The sequence below is a fragment of the Papio anubis genome, chromosome 1, assembly GCF_008728515.1.
Source record: "Papio anubis isolate 15944 chromosome 1, Panubis1.0, whole genome shotgun sequence".
In the NCBI taxonomy this organism is placed as follows: Eukaryota; Metazoa; Chordata; class Mammalia; order Primates; family Cercopithecidae; genus Papio; species Papio anubis.
In genome coordinates this window covers 77,394,283-77,412,490 of record NC_044976.1, presented here as the reverse complement: position 1 = coordinate 77,412,490, position 18,208 = coordinate 77,394,283, and the positions used below count along the sequence as shown (strand labels likewise).

Here is an 18,208-nt window from a genome sequence, read left to right as displayed (position 1 = left end):
CATTCCCCAGGCCCAGCTGGAAAGGGAGGGGGAGGGAATGAGGAGCCCCTGCTCACCTGTCCTTCCAAAAAAAAGAAGGAAAAGACCATGGAATGGCTCCAGACCCCCTGGGAACAATGAAGGTGGGGGCACAGTTTCTCCTACCCTCAGAAGACCAAGGATGAAAAGGCTTAGAAGTGACAGTGAGAGGTTTTGAGTCCCCATTTTACTCACCCCTTCTCAAGACCCATGTTGGGCGCCAAAGATGTTCTATTACTTTCTCCTTAGTTCGGCTAAGAGCTAGGTCCTTGTCACATGCTCATGAGATATTAAGTTCACAGACACTTTCAAGGTTGAGAATAATGAAATTTATTAGGCAAAAAAAGGAAAAAGGAAAACAGGGACTTTCCACAAACCCAGAGTCCTGCTAGTGTGTTTCCCCTGTCACAGATTGAATCCCAGGTACCACACCCCAGAACAGTAGAGAGAGGCCAGGCTCTTCCCCACTGCAAAGGGCATGAACTTCCAATGGCTCCACCACAGTGTACAGGCTGTCAGAGGTTCTTCCCACCTGGCTATCTCAATAAAATTCAAACTTTACTATTTATGACACTGTAGCTTATGTGTTTTTCCAATCTCATGGTGGCTTTTCCCAACCAAAATTTCAAACAGCTTTTGTTTCTTGTTTTCTTTGTTTTTTTTTTTTTTTTTTTTGGGGGGGGGGGGGGTAGTTCTGTCCTATCATCACTGTTAAAGTGAAATAAACCTTACTTTTTCATTGAAGAATAGTTCTTTTGGAAAAACATTCGTTTGAGATAATGTAAACTTTGCTTAATATTTTAGAGTGTCAGCTCAGCTGTCAGATTTAAAAGTCAGCTCTGACATTCTCTAATGCTATGTTCTTCATTGAGTGACTTAAGATATCTGTACTTTTAGTATTTTCATCTATAAAATGGGGGCAATGTCATTTTAAAGGTTTCTTTTAATATTTAAATGACAGAGTTAATTTACTGGCCTAGAACATAATAGGTGCTGAATCAATGTTGGCAATTGAATTCTTTTTATAAAAGATTGGTAGAAATGGATACAGGAGAGTTTAACACTTATAATCTCTTGTTATGTCCAGTTATTGGTCTTTGGAGTAGGTTATTTAAAAGAAGATTCTAGTTATACTTTTTGTTGGTAAATTATTTTATTGCTTGCTACAAAATTTGTGGGTTGTGAAATATGAAAATTTTTTTTCTTTTTTTAAAATTAACACTTGATTGTTTTGGTAACTCCCAGGAAATAACTGTAATGTTAGCATGTTATTCTATGTGATTTCTCTTCTATTAGTCTGCAAAGTTTGTGTACTATAAATAAGCAAGTACAAGGAGTTAATGCTCCAAATATTTCTTTTTCTATCATAGTTAATATTGAATGATCAGTCAGTTTTTTGCCTAAATTTTATTCTTATAACAAAGTATCATACAAATTAGTTTTATTGGGTCACATTTATGTGATTGCTTTCAAGATTTAAGAGTTAAATGACTTTAGCTTGTAAATTTAAAAAAACTCCTAAAATATATATTTGCATTTTACTAGAACTCTGGACTAGATAATTATAAACATCAAAAGGATTTCTATATTTTGAATTTGGTACATTTCTGTTTTTAATGATTAAAATCCGAGGGTATTTTAGCTTCACAGTTTTTTTTTTATTTAAGACTATTTAGAGTCATTCTCGTTTTTTGCTAAAAACAGTTCTACAGAGCATTAGAAAACTGGATAATTAATATCATCACTTTATAGGTGAGAAAACAAGAGACACAGAATTGAGTGGCTTATTCTTTCCAAAAATAAAATAATTCTATTGTAAATAAATCCAGGACTAGGGTTTATCTTCCCAATTTAAAGCCTTCATACTTTTCAGTTGTACCAATAAGCAGAGTTGCGTTCTGGTTACATATCTTTTCTCTTCCAAAATCTCTAATGTGAGTCATTTAGCCAGAACGAAGAAGTCCTCATTTTCAGTAAATGTGCACAGAAAAGTCATCAGGCATAACTAACCACTGTCACAGTCATTTTTAAATGGATGTTTGAAAGAAACAACTTTGATACCATAACAGAAAACATTACAGAAGCAGAAAACAGTATTTTATTTGATGAGTTTAACAGTATTCCAACCAATAAATTGGCTGTGATCCTTGCCCAGTGTGAGGATAAGGTGGATAAGGACATGTAGATGCCCTCCTTGGTATGCCAATTTGCAATTAACCCATGACAGAGCACACAGTTGTACTATGATTGATGAAACATTTTAGAAAGAAAGAACTTAAATGAAAGAATTTTATTAGGTTTGGAAATGACATTGCTAACAGTAGTGCTAGGGGAAAATAAACATAAAAACATTTTAAGTAGATAGTAGGAATGCAGCCTAATCTAAGCTGCCTACAATGCCCTTGCTATTTTCACTTACTTTTGCCTCATATATGGGGATGTAAACAACTTAATTCTAAGGTTATTGTGGGACCTTTTCTGCTTTGTACTTTGATCAGAAATAGTGTCTGAAATAAAAATGAGATAACTCTAAGACTTCAGTGCTTGTCATAAAAGGCTGTTATTAAGCATAAACACAGCAACTGCATACTCTGAGCTAGAAAAGCACTAGAGTGATAAATAAATGTACATTTTACAATAATATCAGGATCACTCTGATCTTGAACATCCATTGAACATTCATTTTCAAGTTGTACAAAAGTTTTTGAATCAGTCTCCTTTGCTCTTAAGTAGTCATATCTTAAGTTATATATCAATTTTACCATCCCATATTGGGTCAGATCACTGTTCCAGAAAATAAGACATCATGTGTTTCTCCAGGTTCTGTAGTGTTAGTTAAATCATCTTAACACAGTTCAGTGTACCTAACCAGTGGCATAAGACTGCAAAACTGATGGAGGAAAGCAACTTCTAACTGACCCTTAGGCAATTATTATAGGACTGGAAGCCTGATATTTGATTACACTCAGTGTCATTTTCAATTTAAATAACTATAAATTACTCACATTTTTTGAATATCTATAATCTTTAAATCAATGAACTCATCTAAGAATTGAAGAAATTTCCACAGGTTTATTGCATGCCTAATAAACACTGTTTCTTCACCTGCTTTAATTATTTCTTGGGGCCTTGATTTTTACCATGTATACATTTATTTTCATCTTATTTTATGAAGAAATCATGTAAAATTGTCACAAGACTGATGATGTGAGATCTACTAGACATAAATGATAAGATAATATTTCTGTAGCATGCTTTAAGATAAAAGCATATTTGTCTTAAAATATAAGCAAATGTCATATTTGATCTGGAGAGTATAAAACTTAAGAATTCAAGATTTATTTTCCATGGTCCCAAATTAGACTTCAAATATACAAATCCAATTAGATGTTTCCATCTTGCTAAGGAGACTTCAAGAGACAGAGAAAGACAATGTTGACAGTATGCTGGGGGTGAGAATACTCCAATCTAGGCAGGATCTCTTCAGCTCCTTTCTGGGCTCAGAGAAGTTTGGGATCAGGTAGGCAAAGCAGACAGGTATCAAAGAAGCAAAGAGGTGTTGGGGCAAAGGGAATGCGGATTTTTGATTACTTATTATGCATGCATAGCCTCTGTGTTGCAATGTGAGCACCAGGAAGATTTAGATCTATAAAAAAATCCCATGCCAGCCCTTAAACAACCTGTCGATAATAGACGTTTGACATATTCATATGTGGTGAAATCATGAAAGCTTACTCTTGTGTTCACCTCATTGAACAAGAATTTATTGTTCATCTTTTATGTGACAGGTAATTTCCAGCAATTTCTCAAAATACAAGTAACAGTAAATTGTGATCTTTTTTCCTTGAGAATCTCACAGTTTAAAACAGAGGGCAGATTTGTGGAGAGTTTCTCAGCTTATAATAAAATATGAAAAGATTTCATACCCACAATAGCTTTGCATAGTAAGTTTTCTTAAGAAAAGATGAACTTCCATGAACATTTTTCTCAAGTAGATTGGCAAACTATTCTATACTAATCTGTTTGTTGCTTGTTTAGTTTTGTGTAGCCATAGAATTTAACTATATCCTCACTACTAGTGCATTTTATTCTGCATATTGTGAGATATCTGTCAAATTTGAAAGAATGTTACCTGAAGATGAAAAAATATCAGTGAAGTTAAATTCTGTATTCTTTTCTCTAAGCAAATAAAAACTATTTTCCCATATATACATATATATTTTATATATATATACATATACATATATATATAAAAAACAGAAGACATGAATGCTATTTCACTACATTTTTAAAGAATAGTTGATGACTTATGGAAAATATCAAAAGAAAAAGATGTTATCCTAACATCGTCAATATAAAGTTTCAGCTTGGATGGAGAACACAGGGGAGAGAGGCAAGGAAAGATGTCTTCATTCTGGGTTGGCAGGAGGAAGGGTGAAATCATGATGTGGATAGAAAGAACATGAGAGCCAAAATGCCTGCCATCTTCACAGATAAAGGCATACATAAGTAGGCTAAAACTTACCATATTTATTGTAGGAGAATATTTGGAGAGGTAAATGGAAATAACTAGTAGCTATTGAGTTAGATTGCAAAGAGAAATCATGGGTGTAGGAAAAAAATGTAGGAGTGTCCTCAGTGGCAGTAGTTGAACACAGAAGGATGAATATGATCACTAAGGAGAAGGACAAAAGACTGCAAACTGAGGCATATTAGGAGCACATTAAATATTTATTTAATTATAGCCTGGAAGGCCAGGCCCAGTGGCCCATGACTGTAATCCTAATACTTTGGGAGACCGAGGTGGGTGGATCACCTGAGGTCAGGAGTTCAAGACCAGCCTGACCAGCATCGTGATACCCTGTCTCTACCAAAAAATACAAAATTAGCCAGGCATGAAGGTGCATGCCTGTAATCCCAGCTACTTGGGAGGCTGAAGCAGGAGAATCTTTTGAACCCGGGAGGAGGGGGTTGCAGTGAGCTGAGATCTTGCCATTGCACTCCAGCCTGGGCAACAGGAGCGAAACTCCATCCAAAAAAAAAGAATTATAGCCTGGAATCCTGCCCACATTCTGATTCTCAAGCCATGTACCATGTTCTTTAACAGAGAAGGGAACAAAGGTTCTATATGCTTACCTAGTTACCTGCCTGCAGAGCTGCATTCACCCAGAAAGGGCATCTTTTTCTAAGTCATACAATGGTGCCATATAGGAACATCAGGGTTGCATGTGACCCTGATGTCCTGCTGCAAGACTGTTGTGAAGGCCATTAAAAATATTGTCTGACCCCTGGCATACAGTAGGTCATTATCAAATGGTGTCTTAGAAAGTGAAACTTAGACTAAACAGAATCAAGTGACTTGAGCAGATCGCTTCTTGTTCAAACTGTCTTTCATGACTCATTAGGAGATCATACAGTCAAAGTAGCAGACCATTACCAGCACTTTAAAACATACTGAAGTACTCACGTCTGTAATCCCAGCACTTTGGGAGGCCAAGGTGGGCGGACTGAGGCAAAGAGACCAAGACCATCCTGGCGAATATGGTGAAAGCCCGTCTCTACTAAAAATACAAAAATTAGCTAGGTGTGGTGGTGTGTACCTGTAGTCCCAGCTACTCAGGAGGCTGAGGCAAGAGAATCGCTTTTACACCCAGGAGGAGGAGTTTGCAGTGAGCCAATATCGCACAACTGCACTTCAGCCTGGTGACAGTGAGACACCATCTAAAAAAAAAAAAATACTTAAGTACATAGAGTCATAAAAAAATGGAGCACACACAATAGCTAATGGAAAGATAAATATTTTGATGAAAACTTACTCAATTTTATTTATGAATAAATCCATATATGGGTGCATAAAATGAATTTCTTACTATAGATTTGTCTTAGTTCATTTTGATTGCTATAACAAAATACCATAAACTGTATATCTTGTAAACCACAAAAATGCATTGCTCACAGTTGCGGAAGCTGGAAAGTCTAAGATTAAAGCACTGGCAGATTCATTGTCTGGTGAGGACCGACTTTTTGGTGCCTTCATGCTGTACCCTTGCAGGGTGGAAGGGGTAAATGAGTTCTCTGGAGTCTCTTTCATTAGGTCACTAATCCCTGGAAAAGTTCCTAATTCCTAAAACCATCACCTTCGGGGTTAGGATTTCAACATACAATTTTGGGGGTGGGAAAACACAAACATCAGTCCATTGCAAAATTACTATAAAAAAAATTGCAAAACGTTAAGAGGCACACATTAAAGTGGAAGAGTTAAAACAACATATCCAATTTCCTCTTAACTCTATGTCTTATTCACAGTTTGCTTTGTCATGTATATGATCTGAGACACAGGACAATTACGTTAAGTGACTCAATAAGGGTGTCAGAGTTATAATTATTGTTTCAAGAGCAAGGAATCAGATTCATTGTCCAATTTATGGTATATTCTAAAGGCCTATGGTTATCAGAAATCTAATTTAAGTATTTGTGTGATAACTTTAGATACTAGATATTTACAACATATATATAATCATAAAGTGCCATGTATACAGGTATGGTTTTAAATTCGGAATAGTTTTTGCAAAATTTAATAGTTTTAGAAAAACCATGATATAGATTTTTTAAAGCCACATTTTTATTTCTGTAAAATACTTAATACAAGGATATGCCTTTATGCAAGCATTTTTCTTAAAAGATGCAAGAGATACTTTAACTCAGCAATAAGCAATGAGGAATAGGATTCATCTTTGTGTTTTTGGGGATGTTTCACTTCTTAAACTGCGGATATTATCTATTGTTAATGAGTATTCTTCAAAATGTTATTTTGAATGGCTTTACACTTTTAGTTTATTCAAAATATTTATATTGGGCATTTAGGCTTTGACTTATTCTATATATTATATTACTTCTGTGAATATTCTTGTATATAACTTTTGACAGATCTCTGAACCTTGGAATTAATACCTATCAAAAAGGTTCGTGGGAAAATATATGGCCACCTTTGGGGATCTTGATGTAAAAGTGTCTATCCTTGAGAAAGCAGGATATGTGAATGCTCTGATTATACTGACTCTGGTTTAGTATACTTTTATGGACAGTTTTAGGAAAGTAAAATGTTAAAATAAATGAGTCCAGACCAATAAAATACAAGGAAATACAAATTGAATTTCATTACTTCTATAAGGTGTTTGCTATTAAAAAAGAAAACAAGATCATGAGATCAGGCAGTCCACCAGTCCACAATATTCTGACATTTTGCCTAGGAGGTAAACACACGCAAAGGTCAGACTGGAGACATGACTAGCTGAAGATGTTAAGGATGATATGAATGTGTTTTTGCTATTTTGACCGAATGACTGAGTCCAGTTTAGAAACTATTGGCCTGGCAAATGGTGGTCTTGAGTGTGGGATGGTGTTGTAACCAATTTGCCTACTTACTAATCACAGCTTAAAAAACTGTAATTTCTAAATATACTTTGACAATTTTGTAGCTGATAATTGGACTTTCATTTTCTATTTTTAGTTTCTTTATTAGTAAAGATAAATATTTATGTAGAACAATGAGCTATTTCTGATTTCTTCTATGAATTACATAAAGGCATACCTTGGAGATAACTGTAAATTTTGTTCTGACTACTGTCATAAAGCCAGTATCACAATAAACTAAGTCACACACTGACTTCAAAAATGAAGCCGCAGACCCTCGCAGTGAGTGTTACAGTCCTTAAAGATGGTGTGTCTGGATTTTGTTCCTTCTGATGTTTGGACGTGTTCAGCGTTTCTTCCTTCCGGTGGGTTTGTGGTCTCCCTGGCTTCAGGAGTGAACCTGCACATCTTCGCGGTGAGTGTTACACCTCTTAAGGTGGTGCCTCTGGAGTCGTTCGTTCCTCCTGTCCGGAGTTGTTCGTTCCTCCTGTGGGTTTGTGGTCTCGCTGGCCTCAGGAGTGAAGCTGCAGACCTTCACGGTGAGTGTTACCGCTCATAAAGGTGGCATGGACCCAAAGAATGAGCAGCAGCAAGACTTATTGCAAAGAGCAAAAGAACAAATCTTCCACAGCCTGGAATGGGACCACAGCAGGTTGCCACTGCAGGCTAGGGCAGCCTACTTTTATTCCCTTATCTGACCCCACCCACATCCTGCTGCTTGGTCTGTTTTACAGAGAGCTGATTGGTCTATTTTACAGAGAGCTGATTGGTCCATTTTGACAGAGTGCTGATTGGTGCATTTACAATCCCCGAGCTAGACAGAATGCTACACAGAAACGTTCTCCAAGTCCCCACTAGATTAGCTAGATACAGAGTACTGATTGGTGCATTTACAAACCTTGAGCTAGATACAGAGTACTGATTGGTGCATTTACAAACCTTGAGCTAGGTACAGAGTACTGATTGGTGCATATACAATCCTCCAGCTAGACACAAAAGTTCTCCAAGTCCCAACCCTGCTCAGGAGCCTAGGTGGCTTTGCCTAGTTGATGCCACTGCAGGGACCCCTGCCTGTCAGTCCCGCCACATATGCCCGCACTACTCAGCCCTTGGGTGGTTGATGGGACCAGGCCATGGGACCAGGTGCCACGGAGCAGGGGGTGGCACCCATAGGGGAGGCTAGGGCCACGTGGGTGTCCATGGCTGACAGATCTTGGGCTTGGCGGGCTGCAGGTCCTGAGCCTTGCCCGGCGGGGAGGCGGCTGAGACTCTGCCAGAATTTGAGTGGGGTGCATGAGGGCCAACAGTGCTGGGGGACCTGGCACACACTCGGCAGCTGCTGGCCTGGGTGCTAAGCCCCTCACTGCCGGGACCGGGGCGCCAGCCAGCCGCTCAAAGTGCGGCTCACGGAGTCCGTGCCCACCCGGAACTCACGCTGGCCTGTGAGCGCCACAACGCAGCCCCAGTTCTCGCCCGCGACTCTCCCTCCACAGCTTCCTGCAAGCAGAGGGAGCAGGCTCCGTCCTTGGCCAGCCCAGAGAGGGGCTCCCATAGTGCAGTGGCTGGCTGAAGGACTCATCAAGCGTGGCCAGAGTGTAGGCCAAGGCCGAGGCCGAGGAGGCACCGAGAGCAAGCAAGGGCTGCTAGCATGTTGTCACCTCTCACTAATGCTATATACTGTTGGATACCAAAGGTAATTCAAAGGCATATTAGAATATAATCTGGAAAAAGACTAGAGTCAATTGTTATTATATAGTAAAGAAAGTACAATGTATTTGTGTAAATAAATGCATACACTTTTAGTAAGTATAGATTAGATAAGTTTTTTCCAAACTATTTTATTGCATTGATAATGTGTGTTGAAATTTATGGCATCTTAAAATCAAGGAAACAGTCTCATTAATAAGTAAACCCAGCTGGCAGTGATGAAGGTGTGGAAAATCTCATCAACATAAGAGAGACTTCAGAAACTTTTCTAAGTAAATTAGTGCATTTTAGACATGAAAAAAAATAACATTTTAAATCAGAAAAAAATGAATATGCAAAAATAATGATGAAAAAACTTACTCATTTTAGGAAAATAGATTTCAACTTCACAGTTTACAGTGAAGTAAATTGCATTATGATTCAGAGATTTTATTATAGGAAAAAACAAAAGCAATACAAAAGTATTACTAAATGTTTTTATAATGTTAGGAGTGTGAATGTTTTAAAATGCGATAGAAGATCATAAACAAGAAAGGAAAGGAATGCAAGACATGATTACAAAAAGATCTCTGCAGCTTGGGAAGCAAACAAGTAAACAGAACAAACTATGTCACAAATAAAGTTAAAAACAATTTTAAGTTTAATGTTTATATCATATCAGTGAGAGGCAATAGTTGATAATTGTTAAAAGGCTCTTGCAAATCTACAAGAAAATTAATAATGCCCGATCAAAAGACATGAAGAGCCAGTTAACAAAAGCAAAAACAAAATATAAATATCATGTAAATATACAAGAGGGTTCTGTCCTCAGCAACATTTGAGTACATAATCTCAACATGATTATAGAAATGAGATCTTATACTTTGTCTATCACATTGAAATTGAATGCAAAGGAATTGAGAAATATGCACATCTCATTCATTACTAAATATCTACAAAGTTCCTGAAGAGTAGTTTGGCCATGCTGATCAAAGTTTCATGATTTAGAATAATACTTATGTTGTTTTTCTCAAGTAGCCTTTACTACATTGAAAAAAGTTTTCTCCTATCTGATGAATTTTATTAATTACATTTTTGGTATCTATTGACATAAGCACAAATTTTTTAGTAAGTTGGGTGTATCAGATTCATAAAAAGGAAAATTAAAATATTCAGCTATTATTGCACCTTTGTCTACTTCCCTTTGAATGTCATGTAATTTGTTTCTCTATAGCTTTTAAGCTAAAATGCTGTGTTTAAGTTCTATATTTCTAACTACAATTTTTTAATAAACTGAACTTTTAGTGATATAATGTGCTTCTATCTCTTTTAATAACTTTAATCTTAAATTCTACTTTAATATTATGTGCCATCCATATTTTCTTTGTCTGTTGAAATTTTCAAGGTTGTTTCCATTTAAAAATTAAGTATGTTTATTATTAACAAAATATAATTGGACTTTGTTTGCAACCTAATCTGACATGCTGTGTCTTATGGGGAAAGGCATGTCTTCCTCATTTAGTGTGACAGTTGATATACTTGATTGCTATTCTTATTCCATCAAAATTGTTTAATGGTAGCTAATTTGTTTTTACTTAGAGTTTTGTTTTTTCTCTTATATTAGATTTTGTAGGCTTACTTTATCTCTTTTTCCCCTGTTTTCTTTTTTAATTCAATGGTGAATTTTTGGTACATTTATCTTTCCAGATACTTAAAATAAATTCCATATTTTTGTCCTTTACTAAAATTAGATAATGAGTCTTCTTTCTTCCAGTGTGTTTTACTTGCCTGCTGTGCTCCACCCTCGCCCTAACTAAAGTAATATGAACCCTACTAGATGCAGACAATTTATTTATTTTTATTTATTATTTTATTTTTTTTCTGAGACAGAGTTTTGCTCTTGTTGCCCAGGCTGGAGTGCAATGGCATGACCTTGGCTCACTGCAACCTCCGCCTCCCAGGTTCAAGAGATTCTCCTGCCTCAGCCTCCCAAGTAGATGGGATTATAAGCATGGGCCACCATGCCCAGCTGATTTTGTATTTTTAGTAGAGATAAGGTTTCACCATGTTGGCCAGGCTGGTTTCAAACTCCTGACCTCAGGTGATCCGCCTGCCTTGACCTCCCAACGTGCTGGGATTACAGGCTGGAGCAACCTCGCCTGCCTGGTGCAGACTATTTATTAGTTTCTCTTTTCAGCATATATCCTATGAGAGTCCTAATTAGCACTTAAGTTATGTGTTCATGATCACACAGTCATCATCTACTTGAATTTATTGTATTGCAGGGCTGATTATCCACCATTTTTACCTCTCCATCTAATCTTCCCCTATATAAAATTCTGTCTCCTGAATTCATTGGTATTTGGTTAGAATACTGTCTTGAATATTTTCTTCACACACACTGCATGAGTGATCTACTCTCTGAATCCATGTGTTTCTACAAATGTCTTTCATCGTGTTCAGAGAACGGTTTCTTTAGCAGGTTAGAGAATTATAAAGACACACTCATTTTATCTTAGTGACATACATGTTACTCTATTGTCTTTCAGTGATATTAGCAAGAATCTGATACTATTCTAATAGTTTTTCTTTTGTGAACTAGCAACATTTGTTTTGCAACTGAGAACTTGTAAGATTTTTCTACCAATGATTTAATTTTCCCCATCGAATATGCATTACTTCAATGATTAGAAACAAAATTCAATAAAACTAGGTCCTCAAAAACAACTTCATAGCCATCATGTAAGTCCCAGAGATACTATAAGAGCATTACTCATCTTTACTGTACCGTCGATTGATAGATACAGTAGAATGACAGTTTTAAAGTCTTTGGTCGTTTGAAATAAATGTGTAGAATTTTGTCCTATCGTGCAATGAGCAAGACAAGTGATTTCCAATATGTACAAACATAAGATTGTTTCATTTCATTTACCTTCTCTACTTATACTTCATTTTGTTTGTTTTTCTAATATGTGTATATTAATAGTTCTGACAAAGAGAACCAAAAAATTGGTAATAATATAAAATGGGAACATTTTCTTAAGTGCTACATTTCCTTCAGAAAATAAGTAAGTGTAAACAGAAACAGAGACTATTCTATACAGGTACTGTTTGTTTGTTTTTTTCCTGGCTTATACATATTTTTCAAAGTCTGACTCATAGTCAAAGGGACATTTTTCCTTCAAAAAGTTTTTGAAATGGACCAGCAGTTTCAAGCACTTTAAAAATTCATTCCCAATGAAGATACTGAAAAATAATAATAAATACCCAGCACAAACATTTTATTCTTGTATAACTCTGCTTTATTTTATCTTTACAATTGTAACACTTTTCATTTGATGAATTTTACATTTCCTTTAATAAATTGAAGTTGAGTTCATGGTCAAGGAAATGTGAGTTACATTATGTGCTTTATAATCAACAATGCAAATGTGAGAAGTATATCTTCAGTATTGGATATCTGTTTTTATCTGACTTGTTAATCAATAATTCTGCACATGGGAGGATATATATTCTGTCCTGCACTTAAAGATTCAGGTGCAAAAGCAATTTCCCGAGGGGAAGAAAAATGTAATTCTGTATCTTCCTTTTGGTACCTTTCCTTCTCTTATAAAGAGCATGCTTTTCATTTCATGAATTTTACATTTCCTTTAATAAACTGAACTTGAGTTCATGGTCAAGGAAATGTGAGTTTACACTATGAGCTTTATAAGTCTATTAATTGTCCTGACTGATTGAATCCATCCTGGATTCATTGTGGTTCTTTTTTTCTCTCCTTTCTGGTGATCTTGTCTTCCTCCTTATCTCTTTACCTGTATTTTTACCTTGGTATTCACAAAATAAATACAAACCATAGAAAGTTCATAATTGAGAAGGATAATGATGATTTTTTAAAGTCCTTCATAGTACTGATATGGAAAGAGAATTCCCAGTGCTGTTGAAAACAAATGAGCCCAGCAGCTGCATTGGGGAAAAAGAGGGGGGGGGGGGGAAGTTTTCTATGTTACTGTTACTCCACCTTTGAGACAGAGGGCCTGTTTCACAAGGAATCACATAATGGTTATGGTCATTTTAGTGTTCAAATTTACGGAGCAACACTGGCAATCACGTCCAAAGGGAAAATGTGTACAGGAGTGATGCTGCTGTTAAGGTTCCATAGATTTCAAGTTGTTATAATCAATTCGAGCCTGGCCAGTAATATCTCAAGTGATAAAAAAAAGAGACGATTCTTTTTTCTTTTTATTTTTCTCCATTTTTGGTCAATACATTAAAAAATGAAATACAAACTAAAATCTTATTAAGATTCTGGAATACCAGTGTCTTATAAAGCAAATAAACTTCTATCCTATTATACAAAGAAGGTAACATAATCATAAGGTTTGTGGTCAAAAATGTTTCATTACTAGTGGCCTCAATATCACTCTTGAATTTGGAGAATTATATGCTCACTCTTTATGTCTTATTAACAAGTACACTTTATGATAAAGTACACTTCACTCTTCAATGCTAAAAAATAACTCGGGCTTTGGAGTCAGACAGTCTTAAGCATAAAAACTGTTTCTACTGGATTCTCTTTCTACACTAGCATGATTTAACCCATCTGAGCTTTAGTTTCCTCTTAAGTAAAATGAAGACAATATCAATCATTGCATTGTTGCAACAATTAAGTAAAATAAAATGTGCCATTTAACAGAGTGCTTGAAATACATGTTTTCTCTGAAATAATTCTTTCATACTATCGGGTATAAATCTTGTTAATCTACTTGTTGATGTAACTCCAAAATTACTAAACAGTGGCTAACCATCAACAACAGAAACAAAGTGCCTACAAATATTTTGAAAATATATTTTAGACATATGCATCTGTTTATTATGTTAACCCCCCATGTAGTTTACAGGCAAGTTGGGCTGAACCATGTGGAAACCTAAAGGCTTTTTCAGGTCAATGCTGAAAGCAAAAATACATGGAGAGGCTTCCTTTGTCGTTTTTCTCTGCCTTCGCATCCTACCCTTAATCCTCTGTGCTTTATCACTTGATTGGTAAGAAGAAGCAAACATAAGGAAGAAGACATGAAGGACAACAAAAAATGGAGGGTGGGAGGCAAAACAAGAGCACAATAATGCTCATACTCATGTTTGTAAGCTGATATGGAACATGGGGAGTTAGAAGGAGAGGAAAGGGGTCCATTTAGAGATGAAGCACAAAGAAAAACAGCAGGCTTGCCCCTTTTCTCAGGAGCTGAGAAATACCATGCTCTTGAATCTGACTCATGCTCTGGAAGAGGAGAAGGAAGTCGTGAGCTTTCTCCTACGAATAGACAATTTATGACTGTATAGTTGACTGTGGAACTATTGATACGCCTTCTGAAATGTCCTCAGTTAATTAAGGCACATCAACTTTTTATGGCCAAAAGTGACTCCCCATCTTACCCTGCAAGAATGTTCCTCCTCTGCTTCTCCCTGTTTGGATAAGAGGATCAATTTATCCACCAGATCCCTCCAAGTCAGAACATGGATTTCATTTTTGCTGCTCCTCTCTCTTCAGCCAACTCAAATATCCATTCAATCTCCAATCCCCATTGATATTTTAAGATAATTTTATTATGAAAAATTTAAAATATAGAAAAGCAAAATATGATATAAAAATTTGTATGTAGCCATCACTTGTTTAATCCTACCCTCTTTTCTTTATCTTCTCCAAATCACTGACTCGTAACACCTAAATATGTCTGAAATATTCCCTACTTCTTTCTCCTTGTTTCTGCTTTGGTTAGTTCCTCAAGTCTTCTAGTGTTCTACCAGAGCTACTTGGGCCTTAGTTTTCTTTATACTTGAAAATGTGTTTGGAAACTCAAATCCAATCATATTTATCCACTACATAAAATCTGTTGATGGACATCCTTTACCCACTGGATATAATTCCAAATTCTTGGCAAGCGTTTTCTCAGTTTCAGCCATGCTTACCTGCACAGATTCTTGCCCTGAAGCCTCGTGCCCAGTGTCTGACAGTACAATTCTCCTCTAAATTATGCTGTTCCTGCAGGCCTCCAGGCATTTAGGTAAACTTTTTCCTTTGCCTGATTGGATTGTGGGGACCCCTTTTGTTTGTCTAAACTCTTGCTTATACTTCAGTACCTGACTCCAAACATCACTTCCTTTTCTAATACTTCTCTGTCAATAATCTTTACACTTTGATCTTGCAAATGACCTGAGGAAGCTGTTTTCTTCCAGTTGCCACTGTACTACTAAATACCTCTTTTATTTTTGACACACACTACAATCTAATAATTTGGATGTTGGTACATCATCTGTAGTAGCTATGGATACCTTTAAGTTAGGGGCTGTGTGTATGCCTGTGTCTTGCTGTGCTTAACTCAGTGTGTCAGAGGTGAACCAGGAAGAATTGTTTCTCAGAGAATACCAAATATTTTTCCTTATTAGAACAATTTGATAACATTTTAAAATATATCTCCAATATAATCGTATTTTAAAGAATTTTTCAAGGGACATCTTAATCTAAGTAGTTATTTTACAATCCACCAAAATTATACAGTGAGTTACAGGGATTAGGTAGTATAACTGGTGAACTGATTTGAACATTAGAAATAAGAGTGCCCAAGAAGCAGACTTTTATTTTTCTATATTATACCCATCCAGAGAAACTTTCTCCTTGAAGATTAATTATTATGAAGTTAGACCCTGGAAAGTTTAAGGCAATTTAAATAATTCATTTTATATATTACTTCACAAAGATAATTTCTTGCCTATCTCCACTATCTTGAGGGAAGAGAGAGGTTACTTTCAGATAAGTGGTATTTTACCGAACAAGATTTGAGTTGGACCATTAGGGAATTTGTCCATATCATATATCCAGCCCAGAAGATAGGGAGGTAGATAAGGAAATATTTTTCTTTCCAAATTCTTGATAAGAAAGCAAAGAGGTCAAGCACTCAAAACCATACAGCAGGAAGAGACACAAACATTAGTAGCAACTTTTGTTTTTTTCTACCTGTTAATGTAGTACCCAAGACCAGTAACAATATTTTAGAGTTAAGCAACATATTGGCAAGTTAATATTTTACAAACAGTCAGTTAGGTGATATAAAGTGGTTCATTTTCTTGGACTCCAACCAATACCTCAGACCTCATGAGTTCTTTTTCTCTATATTTTTGCATATCATTTTTGCAGCTATAGCCCACAAGGGATACAATCCTCATCGTCCTCTATATTACCAATAACTGATATGAGAGCCAATTTCTTTAAAGTTTAATATCAACTTCTCCCAGTATGCCATGAATGGAGTCAAATTTAAAGATAAAAATGAAAACTTTTATTTTAATAAAAACTCAATTATATGCTTCTGTGTTAACTTGCCTTTAGAATGTGAACTCTGACAGCAGGGCACAGATCCTGACTTTTTGATTAATTTTTACTTATTTCCCAGTATAGACATATTCACTTTTGGGAACTGGGAAACTCCATAAATATGTGAGTAACTGAATGATTGAATCAAACCTAATATGGTTCAACTATTTTGCTTATTTTCAATTTGTGAGCCACTCTCAGTTAATTTTAAGAAACTAATTTCTATTTTATGCATACATAGACATACATGTCTACTTTTTGAGTATATATAGCCATATAGAGTTGCATCATATATTTATTTATACAAAATAGGTAAATTAATTAAATACATACATGTTAATATTTTCAGCATTTTGTAGAAGACCATTCACAATTTTTCTTACTTTATTGCCCTATTTCAGCAATTTTTCTCTCTTCCTCCTACCTCCATATGTTGTGCTTTAGGGGCATTTGACAAGTGCCTGGCAAAATGCTAAATCTAAACACAGAGTCTTAAATATGCTTTAAAATTTTTTTTTAATTTTAAATTTTTTAAGTGAGTGTGTACTTACTGGTACCACAAGCTACACAACACCACTTTCTATTGCCTGGTTCTGATGGAATCAAACTTTTACATTACTTGCCTGGCCTATAGAAACTTTTGATAACTCAACCTTCTTTGTTGTTTCATATCTCAAAGTTGTTAGTCTCCAGGAGCAGCTCAAAATTCTTCCCTTGCTGCTCTGCTCTTCTGTCTTCCCAATAATAAATCAGCTCAAATGCTAGGGATTAAAATTTTCAAGGGAATTTGAGATTCCCTCTCAACCTGCCAGGAAGGTATCTATGGTAAAATAAAAAGCGATCTGATGCCACAAAGAAAAAACTCTTAGATATGATGCCTGGGCTCCGTCTGCTCTATTTTTTCTCATCAGTTAAAGATAGTAATACTTACCTTCTAGAGCTTCTATAAAGCATTAAGCTAATTAATATTTATAAAACATTTAGAATATATCTTCAACTTTTAGTGATTACTATATGTGAGCAATAGCCAGTATATGAATTAAATGTTACACAACTCACCCTTTAAAAAGAAATTAAGCCTGGTTTGAATAAAATGAAGAATAAAGATTCCAGACATTTTTCAAACCTGACTTGTTTTTACAATTCCCCTATGATTTCTCTCTGTGCTCCCCAATTAGGCTCCTTACAATCTTCAGAATATCCCAGTCACTTTTCTGCCTGCACTTTTGTCCAAAATTTTTTATTCCTTTAGTTTCCTTTCTTCGTCTCTTTCTCTCTAATACTTACCTATCCTATATTCTCCAGTTTTAGTCTATCGGTTTTCTAGGGCTGCCATAAAAAATTATGACCAATTTAGTGGCTTAAAATATCAGAAATTTATTCTCTCACAGTTCTGGAGGCTAAAAGTCTAAAATCAAGGTGTCAGCAGAACCATGCTGCTTCAAAAACGTAAAAACATCTAGGGAAGAATCCTTCTTTGCCCCCTCTAACTTTTGTGGTTGCCAGCTATCCTTGTCATTCTTTGACTTGCAGTTACATCTTTTAATCTCTGCCTCTGTCTTCACAAAGTCATCTCTTCTGTGTCTCTATGTCCAAATTTCCCTCCTTTTGTAAGGATGTCAATCATTGAATTACACACCATAATCAAGTCTGACCTTGTTTTTCTTTAATTACATATCCAAAGGGCCTATTTCAAACAATGTCACATTCATAGACACCTTGGGG

General features: G+C 35.8%; 1 protein-coding gene across 1 annotated transcript in view; it reads left to right on the top strand.

Moving 5' to 3' along the window:
• ADGRL4 (adhesion G protein-coupled receptor L4) overlaps positions 1–18,208 on the top strand; it is a 114,978-nt gene that overhangs the window by 40,116 nt on the left and 56,654 nt on the right. The window lies entirely within an intron of this gene.